This window comes from Doryrhamphus excisus, chromosome 9 (assembly GCF_030265055.1).
Source record: "Doryrhamphus excisus isolate RoL2022-K1 chromosome 9, RoL_Dexc_1.0, whole genome shotgun sequence".
Classification (NCBI taxonomy): Eukaryota; Metazoa; Chordata; class Actinopteri; order Syngnathiformes; family Syngnathidae; genus Doryrhamphus; species Doryrhamphus excisus.
The window spans coordinates 11006749-11032128 of NC_080474.1; the positions used below are offsets into that span (position 1 = coordinate 11006749).

General features: G+C 39.1%; 1 protein-coding gene across 4 annotated transcripts in view; it reads right to left on the reverse strand.

Moving 5' to 3' along the window:
• Window positions 1-1095: 1095 nt before the first annotated feature.
• Window positions 1096-25380, reverse strand: part of asb1 (ankyrin repeat and SOCS box containing 1) — a 30742-nt gene continuing 6457 nt past the window's right edge. Inside the window, exons 6-10 of one of the 4 annotated variants that reach the window (XM_058082637.1) lie at window positions 25047-25151; window positions 12666-12772; window positions 8418-8903; window positions 5970-8272; window positions 1096-2212 (exon numbers count right to left, since the gene is read on the reverse strand). The gene's annotated coding sequence lies outside the window, so the exon portion shown is untranslated. Of the gene's footprint in view, window positions 2213-5969; window positions 8273-8417; window positions 8904-12007; window positions 12070-12665; window positions 12773-25046; window positions 25152-25380 lie in introns of those variants that run through there. The other 3 variants (XM_058082641.1, XM_058082639.1, XM_058082640.1) reach the window with 3 other exon arrangements.

Here is a 25380-nt window from a genome sequence, read left to right on the forward strand (position 1 = left end):
TGTCACCTGAACCATTAGTATTACAGCACTTTATTGACTAGTATGTGGTCTGAGTGCTATCTAACTGCATGAAAAACATGTGAGAAATGCCTTGATTCAGTGCCAGCACAGCAAAGGTTATTTGCCTGCACTCACAACAGTTTAGGTTGACTATGATAAAATATAAAGAATTTCTTCTTAAAGCTAAGCAGCAGCACTGTTTTCATTCCTGTCTGCTTTTCAGGCGCAGGTCTGCTAAAAGCATCACGAGTATAAAGTGGGCCCAAAGCAAACACCCCTACAGGGGCACTAGTCCCTCTCGCTGGGCTTGCAAAAGAGCTGAATGTTGAATGTGACCCCCACTTTGATAAAACCACATATATACCACGGAGAACAGGTGTTATTTACATCATGTGCACGTGTAAAGTGTACATCATAAGTTGACCTGAACTCAACAGTTACATTCATCAAGACAAAGATGTTTAATTCTAATGACCTTCATTAGTCTTAGTAGACTATATGATTATATAACGATACACACACTAGGTTTTGGTTTGATCCCACATTTGGCTGGGGTACCTAAAGAGTAATGGTACCAAAAGAGTGAATCTAAACATACTATAAAAGAATGGACACTTCAATGGACACTTTAAAAAAAATAAAAATAAAAATAAAAATAAAAATAAAAATAAAAATAAAAATAAAAATAAAAATAAAAATAAAAATAAAAATAAAAATAAAAATAAAAATAACGTTCCGAACAAGATTAATCAGAATCAGAATAGCTTTAACTTGTCACTTACAGAGGTCCAAGCAAAATGGTCGCAGCGCAGCCAGCATGCATAATTGTACAATTCAATATAGTTAAATGTACAGTTAAGTGTTTTTTTTCTGACAATCAATAATGTGACAGTTGCTTAAATTTGATTAATTCAGGCAAAATAATAGCAGGATGAATCCAGCTGATTTATGAAACATCCTTAATAAAGTACAGTGGAACCTTCATCTACATTAGTAATCTCTTCTAAAAGATCGATCGAGAACTGATTCAAAAACAAAAAACGAATACACTTTCCTTATAAAAAGTTATATAAATCCAGTCAAAACATCCAGAAATATGAACACAAAACACTTTATTGAGAATAATTCATAGAATAAGTTGTAGATGCAGGAAACAAAGCAAAATACATATAAATTATACATTTATCTTGACTTTTACCTTTACTGAAGACATGTTAGTGAACATGGTGATACGTGGAGGGAAATGGGGAGGGGGCGGAAGAGGTTTCATTCCTGTCTCTTAAATACTTAACTTTAAACTTTACAGAGTGGACTCTTAGATTTGTATACTTCCCCACTTGGGCTTTATTGTAAACTTCAGCAGCAAGTACAAACATTCATTATTCTCACTATCTGTTATGTGCTTCTGTTAGACCATTCCTTCTGCTGTTAACAGATGTTAACAGACGCTACCTGAATCGTCTTTCCTGAATTCATCACCTCTTTAATCAAATTTCTGGGACTTGCAACGTTTTTTTGCAGCCATACTTAATTTTTTACTTAATTTGTTTTGAAAGCACACTCAGAAATACAAAATGCTCTCGAATGCCTCATCAGTGCCTAGCAAACACTGCTTATTAGGAGGAAAAAAGGAGACAAATGTGTTTCATTGTTCTGTGTGTGTCCTATGAACAAATAAACCACCCACACAAACATAATAAAGATGATTAAAGGATTCCCTTGGCTGGAATCTGTTTATAATGTCTCAACTCAAAGAACCACTACGCATTATTCACATAGACTGAGTTACCAATGGCTGGATGCTTTGTTTGGGCATTCGATTCTGAAGCTATTTTTTTTAGCCCGACTGGTTGTATGATAACCAAGAAAACAAATCCTATGAAAACCGAGGCTCCACTGGAATCACCAGAACAGAAGCACACACTGATACACACAAAGGTGTCTTAGGTCATTGCAGAGGCTCCAAAGGACCAGCTGCTATCTCCGTCATGGTCTCATCTCTCTTTGTTGGTCATCAAGGTGCTTCTCATTTTGATTCAGAGTAAAGATTTGAATAGGAAACAAAACTTCAGCCAGTTCAGCCATTCTGCTTGAGGACTCTGTCCAAGATGGAACTTCACACTGAAAAGGAATGCCTTCATCTGCATTCATAGGCTGAGCGCTGGATGGGACATGGTGCCTAAATTGAGACGATGGAACAAAGTTTCCGGAGCTGAATTGAGGATAGAGCACAAGGGATTGAGACGGTGATTACATTGTTGAGTGCTGCCAGACCAAAGAGACAAAGCAAAGAATGCAAACAGAGAGCTTCTTCAATGTCCTCTATGGGTAACTGGGGGATTATCTGATAATCCAATCATCTCTTTTCTTCTCAGTATATTATTGTGTCCATTCTGGTGACAGATGCCATGTGTCTATGATGGGGTGGATACACTTAGCAAAGGGAAAAATGGAGAAGGTGTGGATTGCTATTGATATTATAACATTCTCACTACTATATACCTGTTGTGAATAAGTAACCTGATGGAGTTGAACGAATTCAAAAAGATGTTGCTGTTTTCATGTAATGCAATGCAATGAAAACTAGATCCTTTGTAAGTCGTTTGACAAATGACTTATAATAAATACCTGAAATCGACCAGTCCGAGCCCCGTGACCCTAATGAGTATAAGCGGCATAGAAAATAGATGGATGGAAATACCTCAATTGACTAAGACAACAATAGTGAATAATGAAATACTTTTAAAAAGTAGTGCACTAGGTCCATCAGTTGGTAATACTTACCATTTTAATCACTGTATAAGGCGTATTACAATAACCAATCTAGAGCTGCAACAATGAATTGATGGTTAGTCGATTATAAGGGGCTGCACAGCGGGCAGCATGAATGAATGAATGTCCACTATATTGGGTACCAGTCTAAAGATGACTAGAAGGGCATTAGGGGTTCTAATAATGTTTGTTATCGTATTAGAACAGGGGTGCTCATCAAGTCGATCGCGATCTACCGGTCGATCGCGGAGGTGGTACTGGTCGATCGCTGGTCGATCGCGGCGTGACATTAAAAAAATATCATCCCAGCATCAATGCCGTCACTTGATTGATATACAGGGCAGCCATTCAGATGACAACTGAATATTGCCCTTCGGGCGACCAATCAAATCAAACAATGTCTCTAAGTGCAGCAGAACTTACGATGTCAGCCTATCATCCATCCCCGTTACTTGATTGACATACAGGACAACCAGTCAGATGACAACTGAATTTTGACCTTTAGGTCACCGCTCATGCGTAAACAACGATGCAAAGTGCTAAGCTAGTCGGCGAATTGCTAGATTTTAAGCCCTCGCTAAAGTTTATGGTCACTAAAATGAGTGAAGGAGCTGGACCAAGTAAAAAGGCAAAAACATATCACTTCCATACGGATATGGAATATTATACGGATATTATGATACGGATATTATCCATAACTGATAAACATTTGGAAGTGTGCTTGAGGCTGGCTATCAGCAGCTACTGTCCGGACTATGCATCCCTGGCTGGTTCAATTCAGTGCAAGTCATCAAAGTAAACTCAGGTAATTACAAAAAAAATTAATAGTTAATTATGTGTGTTTTGCAATATTGGCTCATTTGGTTATGTAAGGTACATCAACATACATTGTACGTACAAATAATCCTCAATACATTTGAAAATAAATAGATGTTTTGCATTTTTGTAGTGGGTAGATCATTTTGACTCGGTCATTTTAAAAGTAGCTCGCATGCTGAAAAAGTGTGAGCACCCCTGTATTAGAAGGTTGGAAACAGGTACGAAAACATTTATTTTTTGTCGACTTTGCAAAAAATTCACTTATTGTCAGGTATTGGACCAATTAACCGCAATAAATGATATATATATTTATATTTGTAGCTTTGGTATATATATATATATATATATATATATATATATATATATATAGTTTTTTGATGATTTATTTTGGTATGTAGTTATTGTGTAGTGTATATGCAGCTTATACATAGAGTTAATGTGTGGTTATTTTAATTTTTGGATATCAGATGTTTTATTATTATTTATTCACTTAATCACAAGATTTTTGTTTTGCAGGTATTTATTTTGTATTTCTTGAAATTGGTTAAGCATGTAAATTGGGTGACCTGTTGTCTGATAAATTAAAGTAAATGAAAACAACATTGTGATTACATTTCTTTTGTAAGCATACGTAAATTGCAGATGGAGGGGAGCGCCATATAAAATCTTGCCTAGGGTGCAGATACAGTAAATGCTAATGTTTATGGTTGATAACATCTGAACATTCTCGTATGTTTGACTGACAGCCCAACAGTCAATAACACCTCAAAAAAATTGAACACGCTCACCAGAAGTTCTATGTTATCCATGTGACGACTATCTGACCCCCGGCCTGATGTCCCGCCACGCTCATTTACACGTGCACACGTTTTGAATTATTGGCATATTGTACAACTCCGACCTGAGAGCACAGCTAAGTCACACTTTGCATCTTGCACCAAACGCTTCACCATCTGAGAACAATTAAACGTCTGGTTTCCATGAGTGGAGTGGGGGAGAGCCGCCAACCCCCCCCCGCCCCCCCATTGCCCCTCCGCCACCATAACATACCACTGGACAACACACATTAGCAATGAGGCTAGAGTGAGTTTAAAGCAAAATAAGTTCTGTGACGTTTGTTGTTTTGAATAAAGGTTGCTCTATGTGTGTTTATGTTGTGTACAGTTCTAAAAATACTATACTACAAAATACTACAAAATATTGACTCATGCCACTTAGTCAGCTACCTAATCAGTCATGGGACCCCATAGTCCCCCATCACCGTGCCCCAGTGTTTACATAAAAGCATGTTTAGATGAGTTTGATGTGGGAACATTTGAGAGCCCTGACCTCAACCCCAGGATGTCTATTTAGACATTTGAAAATAAGAGTTATGTCGACAACCGCTTATGTTGACCCGAGTCAGCCAATCCGAGGGATGATGGCTTAAATGTGTTCCACTTTCTGGTTAACTCTACAGTTTAAGTACAGTACAGTACAGTAGTACCAACTGAATATGAAATGCCAAGTGGAACACCAGCGTGACCAAATGCTCTGTTTTCCCCGGAAATGTCCAAAATGCGTCTTGCCAAAAAGCCAAAGAAGAAGAAAAACATGTTCAGTTCATCTTCTGACGCTTGCCATGATGGAGTCTTGTAAAACTGGGGACATCGTACCCAATGGTGGTTTTTGCAACTTTATAGGGCACATTGTAATCCCCAAAGTATTGGTTACATTACAAAACATAAACATTTGACCTGAGGTTCGTGTGTGGTTATATTTTTGGAATCATCTTTGTGATGCTTTATGAACATACTTTCTTTTGAAGTTGTGTCTTTGGTTATAGACAGCATTTTGTAATATAAAATAGTTTTTATCCGTACACTCGCATTTGAGTATCGCCTGGTAAGTGTCTGGTTTTCATCACTCTTGCTAACGTCTGAGTAAGAAAAGTAGCTACTGGCTGTCCTAGATGTTGCTAGATGGTGTCACTGGCTAATTTGCATATTATTTTCAAATTATGTTATAACAAATGCTGCAAGAAAGTGGAAAGGCTTGTGACTGCTCAGTGAGAACAGAAACTGCAGCTCAATATGCGATTTCACTTTTAAGTCCCCAAATACCAGAAAACTGTCCAACAGCGCCAGAAAACGTAGCTAAATTTCATCAATTTTTAGAAAATATGTCACCTGCCTTTCATCCACACTGAAACGGCTCTCTGAGTGCCCTGAAACAATCTTTTTTTTTTTAATGCCTTCCAGAATGTTAAAGCTAGAAAACGCTGGCTTGTCATTTTCGTGTAGACAGTGGACACGAAAAAGATGATGTCACCAACCCATCACATGACCAGACCTGTCAACATAATACTGTATCTGAATATTTCAACTGGCATGACGCACCCTCGCCAATATTCTCCTGACTCCTGTCATATATTCCAAAATGACTCGCAGAAGTAGTTCCAATTCTTCGTAAATGAAGATGAGCCTTGGAAAAAGACAAAAGACGTATGCGCATAAGTTTTTTCTTGCTTCTAGTTTTGGTGTATCATGTGTACACACGTAGGTCTGCCTTGTGTATTACATCTTTTTCAACCAGTGATCCATTCCTGTCTGGATGCAACTATTTACTAAATTGGCCCCAAAAAAATTCCAGGAAAGTTTCCACGTGGACGGGGCCGATATTACACTTTGCAATTTTGTTGGTCTGCAACACTGTCAATGTAATGAAATTGTATCATAAAGAGTGGTGTTACTAATACAGTCAAATATCAGTTTTCATTAGGACCAGGATTCTTATATTTCCTCAGGATTCGTATAGTACTCTCAGTAACAAATGTCCGCTTGCCCAGTACTGTATCGTTCCATGAAATCAAGTGCCTAAAAATAGCATCCGACACAATGCTGTCACACTTTCTGAGTGTGACTGCTGCATAGTTAAAAGTTGTGAATCCCAGCAATTCCATAAAGATGAGACATACAAATGAATTCGATTTCACTAGGATGTACGGGAAGACCACATCAACAACAAGTTCCATCCATTCATCATTTATAATCATTTCAAATTGTTCTCTGCATGCAAAACTATAATTATTCCCTAAAAAATGTATTTTTGATCATATTTTCGTGTGTCTGGAAGGGATCAATTTAATTTACATCAGCTGTGGGAACAACTGTCTTGGTTTTCGTTTAACTTTTTGGAACAAATTAATACTAAAAACCAAAGTAAAAACCTGCTTCCTTCAAATCTTTCTCATAAAGTAGGAAATAAGGTCATTGCTTTTGAGGTATATTTGAATTTATCCCAAACAAAAGTTTGAACTGATTCCACCTTGTATTTGCTCCAGTAAGCGGAACAAAGCGTCTCTAGGAGTCTATGCAAATATGGTTGACCTATTAACTCACAAAACACATGGCATGGCATATGTCTTTACATATCGACCTCTAGTGTGAACTATGCCGTAGTACTAGTATGGCTTCCAAAATGAATGATAGGAAATGAGATGGAAATTTTGAGAGCTGATAATCAGCTCATCAACCCGGGCTTTACAGCCTCCAACCTGATGTGTGTGTTGGATTTAGAGAGGCATATTGGAGGTGTTACCATTTTCTAACTGGTTCAACCGCTGCCAAAAAATAAACCCCTTTTTATCCTTCACTACCTTGGAACATTTCATGAAGACAATAGCAAGCAGGACCGTAGAGGAGTGGGGGGAGTGGGGGGGGGGGGGTGTTATACAAAGAGGAGGATTGGAGGAGCAAAGAACTAAATCGTGGAAAATAGAAACAGATTGTTAAACATAAACATCAATCAGTTGACAGGAGCAGAAACAGGAAATTAGAGTCCCAGGAGCTGGAAAAAAACATCCATGAGCAAAAAATGAGAATCAATGATTCATTGTGATTCAACATTTAGTAGAAGAAGGTGGACGGGTGGGTGGGTGTAATGAGTAAGTCAAAATGAAACAGAGAAGGATACAAAAAGTAAGAAGAAGAAAACACAATGTCCTTCTAATACCTACGCATCATGCATATGCCTTCATATATTTGTTTAGTCATCAGTCAAAAAAAGCGGAACAAATTTATTTATAAATTGATTTCATAAAATTTACGTACATTTAATGTAGAAAGGCAGATGTTATCGGACTACACAACACAGAACAACCGGCTGAATAGGTGTCCAGTATGTTAATGCAACACATTAACAGTAATGACTCATGTTATGTGTTAACTTTTTTGTTGCACTGTGAGTAAGAGTTGGTTTGCTTACCACAGGCTCACACTGAAACCGTTGCGGCAGCCAGAAGCATTCCGCAAGATTGAAATCGCTGTTGTAGGCTCACACTAGCTTTGTAATAAAAGAGCACACTTCCTTGAGCAAGCCAAAGTGTATATGACCATTTCCTGTGCGACTCAAAATCGCCACAGCCCTAACCTAATCCTTAGGTTCATCAATCAATGAGCCAGTGTGACTCATGTTTCAAAAACAGATCTTTCATGAAAACCAACAACGGTTACCATGAGCCTTTTGGGAACCATTCTTAAGAATCACCATGTATGTTAAAACAAGTGGTTCCCAAAAGGCACACAAGGAAAACATCTGTTTTTTTGTTTTGTTTTGTGTTTTAAGCAATGAGTAAATTATTTTGGTCTACATTCCGTGGCAACGATGATCAATGAAGTCAGTGGAGTCTCTGCTGAGTCACCTGAACACATGAGAACCAAATTGTAAGCAATTTAATGAGTCACTACATTCCCAAAGCAAAAGTCACATACATTTTTATCTTAAATTTAGACACAATTTGATTAGACAAAAAGGAAGAATTGTTCAAAAAGAAAACTATGTGTCACCTGGGATAGAATTCAGCACAGCTGTAACCCTGAACAGGAAATGTGTGATAGAAAGGAGATGTATGGCTCATTAGAGAATCCTTAAAGGTATGAATACTAAAAACAATACATTTGAGGGTAATTATGTTGAAAAACTAACACACTAGTGGCTTCAGTGAAGATGGATTAGACAGTCCTATGGCTTTAAAGAAGTCAATTCAGGAGCTTTACAATGATCTACAACCCAGTGTTGCTCTGCGGAGTGAACAAAGGCTCGAGAGCCACAGGACAGTGGACGGTTGAAGTCGGGGTTTCTTATAGCTGCCCCCTCTTGGGCAGAAGGAAATATGACCTTCCAACCTGGGGACGAAGGCCAAACTGGCGAGAGTCGCTCTGTTTTGGTGGCAATGAAAAATAATTTCCTCCTGAAGATGTGCCCCAGGGGAGCCAGCCTGGCCCAGCGCAAAAGGGAATGAGGCATTGGAGAGGAATTTGAGGGCGGGGTGCCTGAGAACATCAGAGGGAAATGGCAAAGACAGACAGCAGTGTCAGGCTGCTGCTGAACTCCAGACCGGTTTATGCAATACGTGATTAAAGTGCACAACAAAAGGCGTCAATGCTCTGAATGAAGAACATTACTAACAACATGTTTATTTGTGTTGCAGAAATATTACTGTTATGTCACATACGACGCCACATAACAATTACCTTTCGGAGTTCCAGCATTTCATTATCTTGTCAGGGCAGGTTGACATGTTTTGTCCTGATATGTAGCTTATATTTAATGCAGAGCAGCATTCACCATTGAATTGAATGTGAAATCTTTTGTCATCATCCCAAAAATGCTGTATGGAGTACTAAAGGGGACCTATTGTGCTTTTTGCACTTCTCTGACCTATAAATGTAGTTAGAATGTTGTGTTCTCGTGTTAAATGATGCCAAAGTTTCAGATAATGAGGTTTGAGTATTTAGAAGTAAGACCTGAAAGAAATTTGGGATGGCTCAAAACGCTTGGTTTCAAAAGGCGTGGTAAAACTGACCTTTTGTGATGTCACAGAGGGGCTGGCTTCCTTATATGGATGTGGCTGTAAGCCAGATAAGTTATCTGCCCTCCTATGGACAATTTGGAGTCGCCAATTAACCTAACATGTTTTTGGAATGTGGGAGGAAACCGGAGTCCCTAGAGAAAACCCACGCATGCACGGGGAGAACATGCAAACTCCACACAAAAATGGCAGACGGTGGAATTGAATTCGGGTCTCCTAGCTGCGTAGCCTACACGCTAACCACTCCTCCGCTGTGCAGCTGAACATGGGCATTATGTGATTAAAATATGTTATGAACACAGTTGGAGTCATGCAGCGTATTAATAACGTGACAGGATGCATACGCCAAGAAAAGTTTTGTGTAAATTTTTGGCATCAACGGAAAAATACGCTAATCAAAGCACTGCTGCAATTTCAGTGGGCTTTGGTGACTAAATTATTGTGGCACAAATTCTGCATAGCAAGAAGTGACCACACAAACTGAATTTTGCTGTTTTGTAATTAATAATCATGTTGCGTTATGTCATAAATCTATATTGTTGATACAATAAAACCGACTAAATACACCTGAAACATTTTCAGAAACTGAATGAAAATAAGGCGCCTGATTAATTTGAGATGTCTTTCAAATTCAGCCCACTGTCTTGTGTTTCCAATTACACCATCATCTCCAATTTACTGTACTGTATGTCACAAATGCAGTCAAAGTAAAAGAATGAAAATATTATGCTACACCACCAGGAGGAATGAACTGATTTGCATGACCTTGGCTCCCATCTTATAAATTGATGCCCTCGCCTTCTGTTGCTGGGGAAAAAAAAAGGACCACAATGGAAAATACTTCTCATCCTCATCTAAGTTTATTATGAGGAAATGATGATTGGTGTTTTTACAGAGTGCTGCTTTTGTCTTGAGGTCTAATCAGGACCTGCAACTACACTCAGGGTTTTATTGTATCTACTGGCAAAATGTTGTCGTATTCAAACCATCCAGCGTGTAGACAAGGTTATGAACTATACAGAAGCTAGAGCTCTCCCGTGCTTAAAGTATATGTTTTCCATTTTCCCAGAAATATGTTTCAAGGTCCAGAGATCAAAGAACACTTAAAAAAAAAAAGAGTACAGATATCCACCCCATCCATGAATTCACTCCCCATTTACCCAAGGGGGGGATGATGGGGCAATGTGGTTCATATTATTTGATAAGCATCCCGTATTCTCAAAGGTATTTTAATGACTGCTGCTTTCAGGGTCCTGACGCAAACTCTCCAGTGACACTTGGGGAGCCTGCACACACAGAGGTCTCAACTTCGAAGGCCTTGCAAGTCCTTTATTACGCAATAATACTCGGTGCATGGATGTTGTTGTGTATGATGGTCGGGTCAGCTTTCCCTTCTCTCAGAGCACTGGAATTCATTATGTATCTTCTTTTCCCCTTCTTTCCGTTTATTTTTCACTGTCTGGAGATGTCAATGCAAGCGTGTGTTATTACCCTGCCATGACTGTACAAGTGTGTACTGATGGCCGTCAGGAGGGATGGATTGTGTATTATTTTAGGCCGTGTTGAATGCCAGCTGCCATAGATGACCTTAACGGAGGTTTTCCTAAAGCCTCTGTGTTTCTCACTTGTTGCACTCTGTGAGGTCCAGAAACCATACGCTGATAACTTCAGACAAAAGACAGATTTTTGTTTTAAATCAGGCGAAAATCGGCCACCCAAGGTCTGCTGCCAGAAAGCGATGAGTGAGCCATTGCTGAATATACACTTATAGAAGTAAAGAAAGCACAATAAATATACTAACTGTGAAAACATTATCATATTTCCCAGACGAACAATGGATAAATCTGTTAAGTAATGCTACTTTTCCACTGCACAATACCAACTCTTCTTTACGGAGGTTTACTTTAGTCCCTATTGCCACTATTTTACTGGCAAAAGCAAGTACAGAGGTACCTCGGTTTTTGTACCATCTGGTTTTTGCTGAAAAGTATTACATTAATTATTAACTTTATCTCAGTTTTCGTACACTGTCTTGGTTATAGTACGGCCAAACTTTGCACCTAAGAAACTAGTCTGAATACCCAAACAAACGTCTCATGTTATTAATACACTGCATGAGTCCAACTGTGTTCGTAATGTGCTTGTCAGCCTGCTCTTGGTCTTGGTATTGAAAAAAAACTTGGCATTGCAAAAAAAAAAAAACAACAACACTGAAACAAGTATTAGAACAATAAAATACAGTGACACCTTGGTTAGCAACATTAATCGGAATGTCCGACTAACTGAAACCTACTCTAACCCAATCAATGTACATTCAATTAATCTATTCCAGAAAGCCAACAAATGTTAACACAAACAAATTTTTACCATCTTACAACTAGACTTTTACAGGTGGAAATCAATAAAAAAATGTATATGAATACACACAAATGACGAATCAACATTTAACATTATTTTGATTACTTTGAAGATGTGATTGTTGACAAAGACGGTAGCGAAATCCACTCTGACATTACCTGTGTGTTTTGCTAGGAGTTATTCATTGAATTCAATAGTGTTTCTCACCTTCTTTTCAAAGTGCTGGCGTGGTTTGGCTCAATTGTGGGTTATTTTGAAGCTGTGATCAACTGTAAAGTAACTGTGTTAGTTAGCAGAGTACTACAGAGTCAACTGCTGATGACATCATAGACGGGCAACTGAGCTGATTTCCAAGTTTCCATGTATTACCAAGCTAAAAAGGACATTTTTGTGATGAAAATAAAACATTAAGAACACAGGTGGACTCATGTAGCGTATCAATAACATAACAAGACATGGACCATATTCTACGCAAACTGGAAAATGTACGCAAACCAAAGTAAAAGTTGGCCATAAATTTTCATTGTACAGACGTATCAGTCACAGGTTTTCAGTTTCAACTTTCTGGTTTTCAGCTTCAGTTTTATTATTTTTATTTATTGTTTTGATGTGGAGGGTAGGTTGTTCTCCTTGCGGCTGTGATTGTACATTGCCGATTCGACACCCCTAATAAAAATCTACCAAATATGACAATAACAACACATTAAATCATAAATATTTGCATGCAAACAAATGGGTTTCCAGCATCCCTTATATTTCAAAAGGTGCATACACGTCTCTGTGGATGCATCTGGACAAGCTAACAGGTAGAAGAAAGACAGATGATACAGATGCATGTTGCTCACACCTGTAACATCTCACTCACCTCTCCACCCAGGGTCATGGTGAAGGACCAGCATGTCCAGCATCACTCAGCCGCCTTTTCCATCCACAGCCTTGCTGCTTAATTGAAAGCATCTTGTCGGGTGAGCTCTGCAGAGAGAAGGATATGTGACTGAAGAAAATAAAAGAATCATAACAAGAGGATCAAAGAAGTCCTGAAAATCTATTCCTTATGGACACGCCGGCTTTGCATGAAACAAAGGCAATCAAAGTCAAGACAGACAGGGTTGAGCACAGAGAGAGAAGGAAGGATAAAAGGAGAGCGAAAGATAGAAAAAAAGTCTTGACTTCTGCATCTCATGATGCGGCTCATCAGCAGCACGTGCTGCTGTGTGATTTATGCACAGATCTACCATTCCAACCCCTGCGTGTGTTACTCACTCCTCCACAAAGTAGTTCACCTCCACCTGCTTTCCGCCAACATGCTCCTGCAGCTGCGTCTGTTCCATAATTCTACTCTGTCAGAGTGCACCTTTGTGTTCTAATGTACCGTCACGCTTCATGTCAGTGTCTTCTTTTAACATAAGACAAGTAAAACCCTTCTTGCCTAGTAACGGTGAGACCGCTGTTCAACATTCATTCATTAATAACAAAGCCATGTGTTGAGCATCATCTGAGGAGAATGATAATGTCCCATGTTTATTACAGCCTAATTTGTCCAACTGTGACCTGCTTTGTCCTCTTGTCCTGTTTTGTGTCCACACTAAACCTTTACTGTAGGGGTGTCCAAAGGGCATTATTTTTGTGTTTTTTTTTCATTTTTGCGCTTTAACATAAATGCTGGTTTGTTAGATTTTCTGATTCAAGTGAATATTTTATAAAAGCTCAAAATGTGTTTTATTTACTGATGTGTAGAGGATAGTTGTTGTCCTTGTACAGTGGCACCTTTAGCGTCAATACGTTCCAGAAGGTCCAACTCTAACTGGAACATACTACAACCTAATTAATTTTTCCCAAAAGAAATCCAATTAATCTGTTTCAAGATGCCAAAAATGTTAACACAAAACACGTATTTATAGTTTACAACTATAGTTTTACATGCAGATGTATATGATAACCACCAAGCTATTGAACTATTTTGGCTTGTAATGAGAGCATTGGCGAGTTTGTTTGTGTATTATGTGTAATGGTGACCTGTGTTTCACTCATTTTAGTGACACAGTTGCTTTGACTTTGACACCCTTCCACCAGATGTCACTAATATTGCTTTTCAGTGAAGCAGCAAAGTTCCGAATCTGTTCCGGTACATTTTGAAGGAAAGCCTCAAAGCTTCACCCGCCCATCTCTAGTTTTATATGAAATGTTAAATATAAATTTTATTCCCGAAAGTGAAATAACATGATGAAAAGTAACACTACTTCACTAGCAACTTGTCCCGTATGTCGCCATGTTTGTTTTGGTCTGCAAAAATGACAAATGACTAGGCAGTGTGCACCCCAGTTTGAAAACCACTGCTGTATAGTATGCTAATTGGAGAATGTTTGCAAATTGATGCAAAATTTTGATACACATGCTAACCAAAACCTATACTAACCAAGGCTCCACTTTATTCTTTTTATCAATTTTATCACCCGTGGGTGGTTAAACTTTGGCCGCTTCATTTTTTTTTCTAATGATGTAAAATTGACTGTGGCATCTTTAGTGGGTCATCTAAGGTTTAGGAATATCTTCACTGTTGATTGACAAATCAAACAGCCCTTACAAATGGCCTTTATGTGTGTCGACATAAACGGACCACTTTTTCATTGTGTTTTTCATTGTACAACACAATGCATCACTCATAAAAGAAAGAACACTAGATTCTCACACTTGAACAATGCCAAGTGTTTTGAAACACTTCAAAGACTAACAGGATTTTGCACGAAAAACCATAACATCCTCGGCCACAAAGTTCTCTGGAGGAATCACAACTGAAATTCCCAGAAGTGAGAAAATAATCAACTTTTTGTGAAAAAGCAGCTCAAGTGAGAATTACATATCCCAGATTTTGGTGACCACGATGTTTGGATTCAGAGCTTTTAGTTTTTAGTCAGGGATTGAAATGTTAGAGTGTCCGCAATGCTGTGGGGAAAGTGGGCTGTTTACTGTGTAAAGAGTCGTCTGCTTAAAGTCTCTCTGAAACAAAGAAGTTGTTGTGTGACAGTTTCGAAGAAGTCTCCCAGTCAGAGTATGGGCCTTTGTGATCTCCACAAACGAACATAGCAGCTGAGTAAGTCCATAACTCACACACAAAAACAAACTCCTGTGTCAGTAAATGAGAGAAAACTCTCACCTCTCACCCCCGAGAGGGACACTTTGGCATCTGTAGAAGATGACAAACGCTAGAGGTTGGAATAGATTACACATTTCTGTTAAATTTGACAACACTTCCGCAAAATATTATATGACCCATAGATAGTCATAGCCATTTTCTTTTATGTGCGCCTCTGTGTAGTTAGGAATAGGACAAAATATGGATACTGCAACATTACTGCAGTGTTACTCTCATACACCAGAATTAGGTATTAATAGTCATTATCTGACATCCAAGTATAGTATGTGCAGTTCATTAAAAAATGACTAAATACCATGTCAAATTCTGTGTACAGCAGGGGTCTCAAACTCAATTTACTTGGGGGCCACTGGAGCTAGGGTCTGGGCAAGGCTGGGCCGCATCAGGTTTCCCCCCCCCAAAAAAACGCATTTATTAAAAACAGAAAAATATACAAACTTTTTCAGTGTTTGCTTCCGATTTTCTACAATAAAACCTCTGATAAAACATTCCACTGTTCTCAAATATCTTAATTTTTATTTTTCTGCACAAAATAAGATGAAAAATAAAGAAACAAATCAAGAATAAAGAAAATCCATCAATCAGTAATAAATAAATATAATAATAATAATGAAATGGCAAATAATAAAAACTTAAGAAACCACATATGGGTAGACAAATTATTTTTTTCAGAACGGTAGCCTTAAACGGTAGCCTTCAAGTTATTTCCTTTAAACTAGCCAAAAACTTACCACTTCCACACGGATAGGGAGGATAACTATTAACGATTAACTATATAACTATTAGTTATTTAACCTTTAACATGAACATTAATCAAACGTAATATTTTTTTCTGGGTACATGATACCATACAGCATCCATATCAAACTTGCGCGGGCCGTACTAACATTAAACTTTCATATCAAGGCGGGGGCCTCAAACTAGTGTCCTGCGGGCCGCATGTTTGAGGCCCCTGGTGTACAGTAACCCCTCATTTATCGTGGTTTATTGATTCTAGACCCGATAAGTGATTTCATGAAGTCGGATTCCTTATTTCTAAAGGCCACAATGCTATTAGAGCCATCTAGACTACTATAGTTTAGCCATCATTACAGCAATCAACATCTAGGGTTCAAAGTTGAGTTTAAAGTTGGCATTATGGCTGCAACCCTATCTTGTGTTTGGGATTATTTTTCCTGTTGTGAGGATAATCAAAGCTGTAATAAAAGCCTGTTGTTGCGGCAATCAGGTCCAGTGCTTACGTGTCTCATCGAACACAAGAGTAACATTACTGACACATAGTGACCACTGTGAGATACGTGTTATTACAGCGTTTTTTAATGCATCTTCTGAAAGCCTTATAATTGTATTTTCGTTTATTTGGCTATTTTTTGCTTGGAAATACTTAATTTATTTCACATTCAATTACAGTATGATTAATTAATGAATATTGTTTATCTTATTATTCATACTATATTGTTGAAAAACTGTGATTGCTTGCACACATGCACACACAAGACACAAGTTAATCTCTGACCACCCAGCAAAATACTGTCACAGACTTTAAACAAACATAAAAACAAACATTTAAAGCTGAGAGCTGATCACATTGCACACACTTGCAACATCTTTTTATTATTGCTGGTTATATAATGATCTGGAGAATGTCTCACAGTATGAAACCACAACTGGGAACATTAAAATGCCCTAAAGTTCTTGTTGACATGCATTTCTGTCTTCTTCCTAGTGAAGAGGACTTGTTTGGGTACAGACGTGGCAGTAAATTTAAAACAAGAAACCACAGCTGGATGAGTCTTTTTCAGCTCTGATGAGTGATGATGAAAGTTGTGGTTATAAAGTGTCTTGAGTACCACTGACGCGACAGAGAGAGAAAGCCACTTTTGTTTGTTGGGTGATAGTTATGTTTTCTGCTCATATGTTTCTTCATCCACACAGTAATATAAATATCCTCAAAGCCAATATGTGGAATGCAGAATTCATAAAATTATCATGACCTTTAATTTAGAATGTTTTATTATTGTGAAGTATCTGGAAGAGCAACTGAGGAAGCGAAAAACCTTTTTAAAAAAATGAAGACTGGTATTATCCATATTCAGTAGAGAGATGCTGTAAAAAGCATTGAACATTTTCTAAAACACCCGTGGCATCATTTTTAGATTCTCATCAACTCTTCCTACACATGGCAGATCATGGCCTTCATAATTAACTCTTTATTATGGTAATAAATACATGTCATTTCATTCAAGAGATCACGCCTCCAAAATGACTGGAAATAATCCACAAAGTCAGGGAAGACGTAGTAATACAACAATATAGAAGTGTTGGGATCAAGCACAAAGGCACGTGTGAAAAGGCCCACAGTGGGACACATTTCACCGAGCTTGACACACACACGCAAACACACCCAACCACAAACAAACACCCAGCAAGACTAATTCATGTCTATAAAACCCTTGCCATCTTACAGTGTATTTCTGCACCCACACCACTGCATGCCCACACATTTCATCGTTGTCAGAAATTTCCTGTGCTCTCAAACACAAGCACACACTTTCATCTGAAAATGTGTTAGCCATTACCACATGTCAAGTGGATGTGATAAATAAAACAATATCAAGATCTGAAATGTTTATACAGTGCATACTAATAAACAACAGGACTATTTCCGATGTGTGTCTTATGATAGCCAAATGAAACAAAAACAGTTTGAATCAATCCGCAGCATGAAGGTTCCTAATCATAATCACACAATAATATACACTTCCATCACCTTCTACGATGTTCTGGGACAAGCTACATTAATAGTAATAACAACGACGTCAAAAAGTAGAACCTCCAAAGCCGATTGCTCTGAGCACGTCCAATAAATTGCAACTTTCTTTGGCATCACAGTGGAGTACTTGGAAGTTCTAATACAAAACACACACACACTTGGAAATGCAGTGTGCTTGAACGCCTCATCAGTGGTGTGCTTGAACGGCCTCATCAGTGTGAGCTGCACGATGAGGAAGTAAGGAGACAGAACCAAATTTGTTCATCATTCTGTGTGTTCAAATAATGATTCAAGGATTCTCTAGATGGAATTAGTGTCTAAGGATCACCATCCATTCTTCCCAGATACCGAGACACCAACATGTGGATGCTTTGCTTAACCAATAACCAAGACAGTGTACAAAAACCAAGACTATACTTTTAATGGGAAACCAAATCTTACAAAAAAACAGGCCCCCAAAAAATTGGGGTTCCACTGTATATTTACTTACAAAAATATGTCCAGGTATCCATTCTCTCCGCTTACACAGGTCCGGGTCTTGGGGGCAGTAGTCTCAGTAGGTGAGTCGGATGGGTTCAGCCATCCTACGGACAAAATGTCAGCAATCGTGTTCTTTTGGTGATGACCCAAAGCTCATGACCATAGGTGAGGGTGGGAACATACATAGATCGACCCGTAAATTTGCTGTGCCCTCCGGCTCAGCTCTCTCTTCACCACAACAATCTGGTACAGTGACCCAATTACTGCAGACTCTGCACCGATTCAAGACCTCACTCCCAACCCAAAGCATGTAATCCACCCTTTTCTGACTGAGAACCATCTCCTCAGATATGGAGGTGTTGAGTCTCATCCCAGAAGCTTCACACTCATTTTCAAACTGCCCTAGTCAACGCCAAAGGTGTGATGAGGCTATCAGGACCACATCATCTGCGAATAGCTGGGACAAGATCTTAAGGCCCCCACACTGGAACCCCTCAAGGCCTTGGCTGCACCTCGAAATTCTGTCCATAAAAATGATGAACACAATTAGTGACAAAGTCCCGGAGTACACCCCAAAAGAACACTGCAACTGACATGGAATTCGGATTCAATATCCCAGTCAGCCCCGGTGATGTAGACGAAGACCTGCCAGACATTCCCAGCACTCTCTCACTATGAGCCTACTCAGTCTGTCCAGCATCCTCCCCCACCATCTTATCCAACTCATCACCAGGTGCTGATCAGTTGACAGCTCAGCCCCATCTGGCTTCTTTTGGCTGGGCCAGGTCTCCCGGGTCTGGCTCTAGGTCGAGATCCCGGTGTCCCGCGTGTGGGAGAAGTATGGTCTTGCCTTTTGATTTTTCTCATCGGGTCTTCTGAATCACTCTTTGTATGAGCTGTTACCTCAAACCTGTTTTTCCTTGGGGGACACCCTACCAGGGGTATATAACTTTGGACAAAACATAGCTCCTACGATCACTAGGCCATCCAAACCGCACCACCACAATAAGGTGGTGATTTACGGAATATATTATACTGTATAAAATATATTACATATTTTATACATCAGGCAAGATATCAAGGCCAACTCCCACTCTTGTTCCCTTGTTGGAAAACACTCCAAATCAGCTAATTCCAAAGGGAAATAAACTCACCTCTGCTTTAAATCAACTTCTTTGCCATCTTTATTGTGATTGAGTGAGAAGCATACAGTTTGAACTTGCATTTACTGAACCATGTTTAATAAAGCTGCATGTCCATGCGTGATTCATCATAATCCATTTGCTCAACATCATCTGGAAATAAACAACACTATTAAAAATGTAGAGTTATTGTTTTTGTCAGATATGCTAGTGTGCAGTAAGCCACAAATTCCTTTTCATCTTCTCATATTTTAACAATTAGTCACGCCCAATTTTTCCCAGGAAATATTGACTAAATTGCTAATCTAAAACATATTTCCGAGGCTACGTTCTCCGAAAACATGTAGAAAGGCAAGTGAGTTTGTTCCACAAACATGATTAGATGTCGTTTAGTTATATGTTAACACATCGGAAGAGCTGCACTGGAATCCACCACCTGTCCACCTGTTACCGACTTGCAGCAGATTTAGAAAACCTCACAACCCCCACCATGAGTGGGTGTGGCAGTGGGTGAGAAAATGAGAGAGGAAGCATCTTGTGGTATCTCCTCCAGTCAGCTGATTAAAGAGATGGGTTGAGCTAATTGCTACTTGGCAGCAGGAGCAAATGGTACTCTATCTCAGATATATTGATTTATTCATGCTAAAAACTATACTATATGTATCTCCTATTAGTGGTGTGCTGTAGATAGCGTCCTCTATCATTTCCTACATGTAGCATTCATTGGAGAAGAGGTGAACTACAGTATAGCCTGAGTGGGTGTGGGTAGCAGAGATGTACTAAAAATATCTCTGGAGGCGTAAATCTAACGTACGTGATTGTCTCGGCTATCCTATAAACCTCATTACTTTAATTTTATACATCTATATACATTTCCTGCAGAAGATCTCGACTGTGTCCTATAAACTACACCCATAGTTTATACAAACACGCATCCTTCTAAAAAAAAAAAAAAAACAACAAAAAAAGCCCATCAGAAACCACAGGAGCCGCATCCTCCTCTGTGAAATTCAAGAACAGGAAGTTGACTTCACACTTATGCAATGCAGCATTTATCCAAGCCCACACGCTTCAGCCCTACTATGAAGTTGCAGTATGTATTCTGTGTTTGTTTGGCAACATTATGTAAAGACTACACTGCTCATTATTTCCCACTTATCCAACAATTAAACCAGAGAAAAAAATATGAAATAATGCAATCAAATGAGACATTTAAAAATATCAAGACAAACATATTTTATAGAAAACTGAAAGACTTCACTTTAACCTTCAATGGCTTGACTATGTTGGCAGAAACAGCGATGTGCAACTAGGGAGGACAAGAAGGGGAAGTCACACAAACACCACCTTCTTGTCTTGCTATGACTTATTTCTTGAACTCAGTCGTGTTTGTCACCATTCCTGTCAAATTGTTGGTATCTGGAACCTTATCTGGTGGCTCCATGGTAGGTTAGTTTGCAGCCATACTCTTGCAAAAGGTAAAAAGGTTTTCTGTCTTTGAGTGTAGCAAGACTGTTGAACTGCACAAGCAAGACCTCTTGCAACAAGAAATTGCGACCCATGTTTGATGAAAATTAGAAGTTTTGAAAAGATCCTAAACATTATATATAAATTATTAAAAGCCAAGTGGTGAACCCAAGTGGAGGAGATGGTGCAGAAGGTCTGTTTGATAATGCCTGGGTCTTTAAACAGGCCAGTCATGATTTTATGACTATGGCAGGTACAGTATGTTCTTCAATAAATCCTGTGATGCTCTTTTTTGATGAAACATCAACATATCTGTCTCTGACCTCAAGCATGCATTTCCAGTGTGCACCACACATACTTTTGTATAATACAAGCATCATTACTGGAGAGGTTTTCACCATTTGAAGCAGTGACTGGGTTCTTCTGGCTGATGGAGTGAGACCTGCATGTGGGACAGTAAATGGGATCATTAGGTCTAAGAAGATTCATGTGCTCAGGGGCACAAATGTAAAGCTTGTGGTGCAAGTTGATTTGTGGTTCCCTTCTGACCACCTGGCTTCTTCTACTACTTACACATGGTGGATGCATGTTTCACTTGAGGGTATGTGTATTTTTTGACTGGGCATTCAAAGGGATTAGAGAACAAGCTTCTGAAAAGTAATTGCACCATTTTTCTATAATTGTAGATGGATTTTGGAAATGTGTGTAAATCCTGAGGAGTATATGTGGAAGAGTATCGACTAACAAAGAAGACAGGGGTGACTCGTCCCCAAACATTTATAATGGAACAACATCCACATAAAATGCTTGAATGTTTAAACACTTGATAAAATTGTTACTGCCAACTCCCTCTCATCAAGTGATGAAATGTTATTTTCAGACTTAAGTTTGGTGTCTTGGGAGAAGACAGAACCCCATTTTCCATGCCCGCAGGTTTCAGCTCTGGTGTGGGATTCCCAAGCCCTCAGGAAAGCACAGTTTACAGCCTTCCCACAGTGGTGGTCAGTCAATGACTCTCTTCCTCTTTTTCTCTCTTCTGTTAAACTGAGATTTCGGCTTGGCTATGTTGTCAGCGGTTTGGGAAGCTGCCGAATGGTTTCTGGCTCTTTTTGAGAAAGGGGCATGGATTAGGAGGAGGAAGAGGAATCCCAGCCCCACCTCAACACCAACATCCTCTGACTTAGTTCCATGACTAAGTTAGCCCGGACTCACCCCTCCTAACTCCAGTGTCTTCTTGGTGGCGGAAAATCCTTCCCATGAGTACTCCCCGGAAGTAATTAAACATGGATAGTTTATTGTAATGGATATTGTCATGACGCCATTAACTAATCCCTATAGGCTCACCATCCAAACATACTGTATGCCCTTGTTTATGTTGTCCTCTTTGGAGTAACATTAATTTTCTTCAGGAGCAGGAGTGTTAATAATACGTTGCAATGCAAATTTTTTCTCATAACATATTTACTTTAGCCTCATCAAATTACAGCTGTTTCCATATTTGCTGGAATATAAAATCCACCAAGCTTCTACTTTGACATTATTCTTGTACCATTATAACTTTTGCTGCAACCAAATATTCTAAAAATGACAGCTTTATTTGTTTTTCATAATAGGACGTAAAGAAACAACACCTGTATTCAACACCTGTATTCTTTAAAGGGGACCTGTTATACTTTTTCGACTTTTCTGACCTATAAATGTAGTTAGAATGTTGTATTCTCATGTTAAACGATGCCAATGTTTCAGATAATGAGGTTTGTACATTTGGAAGTTAGCCCTAAAAGATTTTGATGGCTCAAAACACTTGGTTTGAAAGGGGCGTGGTAAAACTGTTCCTTTGTGACATCACAGTGTGGACGGACTTCCTTATGTGGTTCATAGTTAGGAAGCACGTGTGTGACCAACCACAGCGGAGTGGAAATGCTCGGAGGCGTGTCATGGAATATATTAAAACAGATCGTCTTGGCAGGAAGTACATATCAAAGGAAATACAACTGGAATAGGTGCAGATTCTGAAAAATCTAAAAGGTTTTCTGTACTGGTTATTGTGTGTAGCTGTTCTATAGGAGACTACAACTCCATACAAAGAGTCGAAAAATGAGCATTGTCAGTCCCCTTTAATATTTCACCATTAAGCTACTAAAATTACATTATTTTTTTCCGAATAATATTACAGTGTCCTTGTAAAATTACGACTTTTTTCCCTTAATGTTTTGACTTTTGATGTGAAATTGCAGGCTGCACGGCAACCAAGTGGTTAGCGCGCAGGCCACACAGCTAGGAGACCAGAGTTCGATTCCACCCTCGGGCATCTCTGTGTGGAGTTTACATGTTCTCCATGTGCATGTGGATTTCTCTGGGTACTCCAGTTTTCTCCCAGACTCCAAATGTTATGTTAATTGGCGACTCCAAATTGTCCATAGGTATGAATGTGAGTGTGAATGGTTGTTTGTCTATATGTGCCCTGTGATTGGCTGGCCCCCGCCTCTCGCCGGAAGACAGCTGGCATGCCCGCAACCCTTGTGAGGTTAAGCGGTAGAAAATGTATGAATGAATGTAAAATTACTGCAAATGTTTCTATTTTTGTTGTGCTCATGGAGTTTTTGTCAACTAAAACCGGTTTAAAACTACTACAAATTACTAAAATGTGATTAAAACTAATACGCATTTTCATCCAAAAGACAACAACAAGTGCACCATATTGTATGCTAACTGGGAAATGTGTACAAACAGCACTGGAGACAATTTAGCCTCCCAGAAAGAGGGATCTAGATTTAAACCTGTCGGGGCTTTTCCACAAGACGTTGCTCCTCCCCAGGTGCTCTGGCTTCCCACCACAGACCATAAATGTGAGGGTAATTGGAGACTTAAAGAACACTTTGATGTGACTGGTTGACGGCATGCTCCTCAATATGCGTATGATTTGTCCGCGGTCTGATGTAATCAACAGTTATTGTACATCCATACTACCTGCAACGCTTCTCTGACTTTAATTGCGGTATTAAAATAGCCAAAGCAGAACCTTCGAAGCAGTCATTCTGGGTTTGTTTTCAACCTCAGGAGCCTAACTCATTCATCATGCCTGATCATTACTTCTAATGTACTGTAGTTGACATTGACACCATTGATATAGTACTTGTTAAAAGGCATAACCCTGTCTGCAGCTGTTTTCGAACACTTTTCTCTTTGTTTATAAAGCATCATTACTCCTGCGAGGCAAAGGCCATACCAGACAAGCTTTATTACACACACAATAACTAAACATCAGTCAAATGAGAGGGAACCAATTAAGTGTATAAGAGCCATGTAACAGACTGCAAGAGTAATTACAGAGGCAATCACTTCACATCCTTCCTGCCACATTTCACTATTACCGGCTTCTTTGGAAAACAGTCAAATTAAGTCTCATTAAGCCGCTTTGAGGTTTTTAATTAAGGCACATTTTTAGAAAGTCTCAATATTTCCAAGTGTACTTCTTAATTAGATCAATAAAGATGAAGGAAGTACCGATGAAGTGCTTTATAGAGTGGGACACCCTCCATGTAGGAAAAGTGCATCTGGATGTGAGGTGGTAACCCCCATGTGCAAGGTTACAGAATGACACAAGGATGAAAAATGAGGATTATTTTCAGGCTCATTCATCCACACCCAAGCGTTCCCATTGAACTGACCTGACACCAGCTCAAAACGGAAAGAGACTATTTTTCTTGGACCGCTTAACGACAAACTCGGTTGAGTCATCATGATTTTCACAAATGGGAGCTCGGTATTTGTTTAGACAAACTTCACTGACCTTGATGTGTGCCATGAAAAGGGGGACTTCAAGGTGTAATTTCAACAGGTCAGCTGCAGCATACCTGCAGCATGTGTGTGTATGTTCTAAGGATGCCGCAACTGGGGGAAACTATGAGTTCCGCAATGCCTTCAGAATGAGATCATTAGAAGTAAGGCACATGACAGTTATTAAATGGTAATAAGCCAAATGTAAGCGCCTGACAGCACAAACGCAAAGATTTCTGAAAGAAAGGTTCATAACCTTGAAAGCTTGGAGCTACAACATCAGTCCTCGGTTGGTAAGTTTACTTTTGAGTTGACACTGTACTTTGTACTTTTGAGTACACTGTACTGTACACAGTACAGTGTACAGTACTGCATGCAAAATAACCAAGCTCATTCAATAATATAATACGTATGTGATAATAATATCACAATGGGACAAAAAACATATACCTGTATTTCATCATCCATTTTGAGCATCCTCATTGTCGCCGTCTTGGCTGTTCTCTTTGGATTTCTTTCCTTCCTCCGAGCTTAACTCCTAGTATAATCGTGCACCTAAGAGAAATAACCAAAATGATCACATCATTTGTAAACTAGTTCCACTTTTGTGTTAATTATTTAATGTAAGAGTGCATCAATGTTAAACATTTCAGTATGTACAGTTGCACTCCAGCACTACAGGGGGCAGTTTGGTGAGAGACAATAAATATTTTTTTACAGTTAAGCCATACTTTTTGGCTGCTCCTTCTTTGCCGGTGTTTGCAAAGTTGCAAGTTTTTATGTC